The following is a 5612-nucleotide window of genomic DNA, read 5'->3' as shown; positions in this document are numbered from 1 at the left end:
CACCAGTCTGACTGTGGCCCCAGCAGTGGGCTGGGGGCAGACATCAGGTCTGACTGCGGCTCCGCCCACCAGCTCCAGTTATACACCACAGCACAGGGGAAGTGCCCTGTAGGTCCTCACCACTCCAGGGACTATCCAAACTGAACAAACGGAAGAATTCCCCTCAAAAGATTCTCCAGGAAATAACAACAGCTAATGAACTGATCAAAAAGGATTTAAATAATATAACAGAAAGTGAATTTAGAATAATAGTCATAAAATTAATCGCTGGGCTTGAAAACAGTACAGAGGACAGCAGATAATCTCTTGCTACAGAGATCAAGGGACTAAGGAACAGTCACGAGGAGCTGAAAAACGCTTTAAACAAAATACAAAACAAAATGGAAACGACGACGGCTCGGATTGAAGAGGCAGAAGAGAGAATAGGTGAACTAGAAGATAAAGTTATGGAAAAAGAGGAAGCTGAGAGAAAGAGAGATAAAAAAATCCAGGAGTATGAGGGGAAAATTAGAGAACTAAGTGATACACTAAAAAGAAATAATATACGCATAATTGGTATCCCAGAGGAGGAAGAGAGAGGGAAAGGTGCTGAGGAGGTACTTGAAGAAATAATAGCTGAGAACTTCCCTGAACTGGGGAAAGAAAAAGGCATTGAAATCCAAGAGGCACAGAGAACTTCCTTCAGACATAACTTGAATCAATCTTCTGCATGACATATCATAGTGAAACTGGCAAAATACAAGGATAAAGAGAAAATTCTGAAAGCAGCAAGGGATAAACGTGCCCTCACATATAAAGGGAGATCTATAAGACTCGTGACTGATCTCTCTTTTGAAACTTGGCAGGCCAGAAAGGATTGGCACGAGATCTGCAATGTGCTGAACAGAAAAAAATATGCAGCCGAGAATCTTTTATCCAGCAAGTCTGTCATTGAGAATAGAAGTAGAGATAAAGGTCTCCCCAAACAAACAAAAACTGAAGGAATTTGTCACCACTAAACCAGCCCTACAAGAGATCCTAAGGGGGATCCTGTGAGACAAAGTACCAGAGACATCACTACAAGCATAAATCATACAGATATCACAATGACTCTAAACCCGTATCTTTCTATAATAACACTGAATGTAAATGGATTAAATGCGCCAACCAAAAGACATAGGGTATCAGAATGGATAAAAGAACAAGACCCATCTATTTGCTGTCTACAAGAGACTCATTTTAGACCTGAGGACACCTTTAGATTGAGAGTGAGGGGATGGAGAACTATTTATCATGCTACTGGAAGCCAAAAGAAAGCTGGAGTAGCCATACTTATATCAGACAAACTAGACTTTAAATTTAAGGCTGCAACAAGAGATGAAGAAGGGCATTATATAATAATCACAGGGTCTATCCATCAGGAAGAGTTAACAATTATAAATGTCTATGTGCCAAATACCGGAGCCCCCAAATATATAAAACAATTACTCATAAACATAAGCAACCTTATTGATAAGAATGTGGTAATTGCAGGGGACTTTAACCCTCCACTTGCAGAAATGGATAGATCATCTAGACACATGGTCAATAAAGAAACAAGGGCCCGGAATGATGCATTGGATTGGATGGACTTGACAGATATATTTAGAACTCTGCATCCCAAAGCAACAGAATATACTTTCTTCTCAAGTGCACATGGAACATTCTCCAAGATAGATCATATACTGGGTCACAAAACAGCCCTTCATAAGTTTACAAGAATTGAAATTATACCATGCATACTTTCAGACCACAATGCTATGAAGCTTGAAATCAACCACAGAAAAAAGTCTGGAAAACCTCCAAAAGCATGGAGGTTAAAGCCACCCTACTAACGAATGAGTGGGTCAACCAGGCAATTAGAGAAGAAATTAAAAAATATATGGAAACAAAGAAAATGAAAATACAACAATCCAAATGCTTTGGGATGCAGCGAAGGCAGTCCAGGGGGGGAAATACATCGCAATCCAGGCCTATCTCAAGAAACAAGAAAAATCCCAAATACAAAATATAACAGCACACCTAAAGGAAATGGAAGTAGAACAGCAAAGGCATTCTACACCCAGCAGAAGAAGAGAAATAATAAAGATCAGAGCAGAAATATACAATATAGAATCTAAAAAAAACTGTAGAGCAGATCAACGAAACCAAGAGTTGGTTTTTTGAAAAAATAAACAAAATTGACAAACCTCTAGCCAGGCTTCTCAAAAAGAAAAGGGAGATGACCCAAATAGATAAAATCATGAATGAAAATGGAATTATTACAACCAATCCCTCAGAGATACAAGCAATTATCAGGGAATACTATGAAAAATTATATGCCAACAAACTGGACAATCTGGAAGAAATGGACAAATTCCTAAACACCCACACTCTTCCAAAACTCAATCAGGAGGAAATAGAAAACTTGAACAGACCCATAACCAGCGAAGAAATTGAATCGGTTATCAATAATCTCCCAACAAATAAGATTCCAGGACCAGATGGCTTCCCAGGGGAGTTCTACCAGACGTTTAAAGCAGAGATAATACCTATCCTTCTCAAGCTATTCCAAGAAATAGAAAGGGAAGGAAAACTTCCAGACTCATTCTAGGAAGCCAGTGTTACTTTGATTCCTAAACCAGACAGAGACCCAGTAAAAAAAGAGAACTACAGGCCAATATCCCTGATGAATATGGATGCAAAAATTCTCACTAAGATACTAGCAAATCGAATTCAATAGCATATAAAAAGAATTATTCACCATGATCAAGTGGGATTCATTCCTGGGATGCAGGGCTGGTTCAACATTCGCAAATCAATTAATGTGATACATCACCTTAATAAAAGAAAAGAGAAGAACCATATGATCCTGTCAATTGATGCAGAAAAGGCCTTTGACAAAACCCAGCACCTTTCTTAATAAAAACCCTTGAGAAAGTCGGGATAGAAGGAACATACTTAAACATTATAAAAGCCATTTATGAAAAGCCCACAGCTAACATCATCCTCAATGGGCAAAAACTGAGAGCTTTTTCCCTGAGATCAGGAACACGACAGGGATGCCCACTCTCACCGCTGTTGTTTAACATAGTGTTGGAAGTGCTAGCATCAGCAATCAGACAACAAAAGGAAATCAAAGGCATCAAAATGGGCAAAGATGAAGTCAAGCTTTCGCTTTTTGCAGATGACATGATATTATACATGGAAAATCCGATAGACTCCACCAGAAGTCTGCTAGAACTGACACATGAATTCAGCAAAGTTGCAGGATACAAAATCAATGTACAGAAGTCAGTTGCATTCTTATACACTAGCAATGAAGCAACAGAAAGACAAATAAAGAAACTGATCCCATTCACAATTGCACCAAGAAGCATAAACTACCTAGGGATAAATCTAACCAAAGATGTAAAAGATCTGGATGCTGAATACTATAGAAAGCTTATGAAGGTAATTGAAGAAGATATAAAGAAATGGAAAGACATTCCGTGCTCATGGATTGGAAGAATAAATATTGTCAAAATGTCAATACTACCCAAAGCTATCTACACATTCAATGCAATCCCAATCAAAATTCCACCAGCATTCTTCTCGAAACTAGAACAAGCAATTCTAAAATTCATATGGAACCACAAAAGGCCCCGAATAGCCAAAGTAATTTTGAAGAAGACCAAAGCAGGAGGCATCACAATCCCAGACTTTAGCCTCTACTACAAAGCTGTCATCATCAAGACAGCATGGTATTGGCACAGAAACAGACACATAGACCAATGGAATAGAATAGAAACCCCAGAACTAAACCCACAAACGTATGGCCAAGTCATCTTTGACAAAGCAGGAAAGAACATCCCATGGAAAAAAGACAGTCTCTTTAACAAATGGTGCTGGGAGAGCTGGACAGCAACATGCAGAAGGTTGAAACTAGACGATTTTCTCACACCATTCACAAAAATAAACTCAAAATGGAAAAAGGACCTGAATGTGAGACAGGAAACCATCAAAACCCTAGAGGAGAAAGCAGGAAAAGACCTCTCTGACCTCAGCCGTAGCAATCTCTTACTCCACACATCCCCAAAGGCGAGGGAATTAAAAGCAAAAATGAATTACTGGTACCTTATGAAGATAAAAAGCTTCTGCACAGCAAAGGAAACAACCAAGAAAACTAAAAGGCAACCAACGGAATGGGAAAAGATATTTGCAAATGACATATCGGACAAAGGGCTAGTATCCAAAAGCTATAAAGAGCTCACCAAACTCCACACCCGAAAAACAAATAACCCAGTGAAGAAATGGGCAGAAAACATGAATAGACACTTCTCTAAAGAAGACATCCGGATGGCCAACAGGCACACGAAAAGATGCTCAACGTTGCTCCTCATCAGGGAAATACAAATCAAAACCACACTCAGATATGACCTCACGCCAGTCAGAGTGGCCAAAATGAACAAATCAGGAGACTATAGATGCTGGAGAGGATGTGGAGAAACGGGAACCCTCTTGCACTGTTGGTGGGAATGCAAATTGGTTCAGCCACTCTGGAAAGCAGTGTGGAGGTTCCTCAGAAAATTAAAAATAGACCTACCCTATGACCCAGCAATAGCACTGCTAGGAATTTACCCAAGGGATACAGGAGTACTGATGCATAGGGGCACTTGTACCCCAATGTTTATAGCAGCACTCTCAACAATAGCCAAATTATGGAAAGAGCCTAAATGTCCATCAACTGATGAATGGATAAAGAAATTGTGGTTTATATACACAATGGAGTACTACAGGGCAATGAGAAAGAACGAAATATGGCCTTTTGTAGCAACGTGGATGGAACTGGAGAGTGTGATGCTAAGTGAAATAAGCCATACAGAGAAAGATAGATACCATATGTTTTCACTCTTATGTGGATCCTGAGAAACTTAACAGAGACCCATGGAGGAGGGGAAGGAATAAAAAAAAGAGGTTAGAGTGGGAGAGAGCCAAAGCATAAGAGACTGTTAAAAACTGAGAACAAACTGAGGGCTGATGGGGGGTGGGAGGGAGGGGAGGGTGGATGATGGGTATTGAGGAGGGCACCTTTTGGGATGAGCACTGGGTGTTGTATGGAAACCAATTTGACAATAAATTTCATATATTGAAAAATAAAAAATAAAAAAAACCCATATTTTATTCTTCTTTTCTGTGTAGAGCCATTTGTTTTTGGAATGTTCATGGATCCACAATGATATGCGTAGATAAATTCATATTTACCCAACAATTTATATCATGTTGAGGAAAGGAAAATTTTGAAGAATATAAAAGTTTACCTTAGGTAAATGGTGAAACCCAAGCACAGATATGCAGAGTGATATTGCTTCCTACTCCCCAAGGCCATATTATCACTGTGCAATAATGGAATTCTACCTATAAGAGCCTATGTTTCTCTACTTTTGAGATGGGGTACATAATAGTGACCTCCCTTTTTCTTGATGGATTCTGAGGACTATTAAATTGCTCTATTTAAAGGGAGTTAAACAAATATTAAACAGTTTTATAAACAAATTTCACTTAAAAATGAATAATGAAATTTATGCTTCATCCCTTCTGGCAATGCAAATATATTAGAAGAAGCCAGTCATTTT

The sequence above is a fragment of the Panthera uncia genome, chromosome X (assembly GCF_023721935.1).
Source record: "Panthera uncia isolate 11264 chromosome X, Puncia_PCG_1.0, whole genome shotgun sequence".
Classification (NCBI taxonomy): Eukaryota; Metazoa; Chordata; class Mammalia; order Carnivora; family Felidae; genus Panthera; species Panthera uncia.
Note: the sequence above shows the minus strand (reverse complement) of the source record.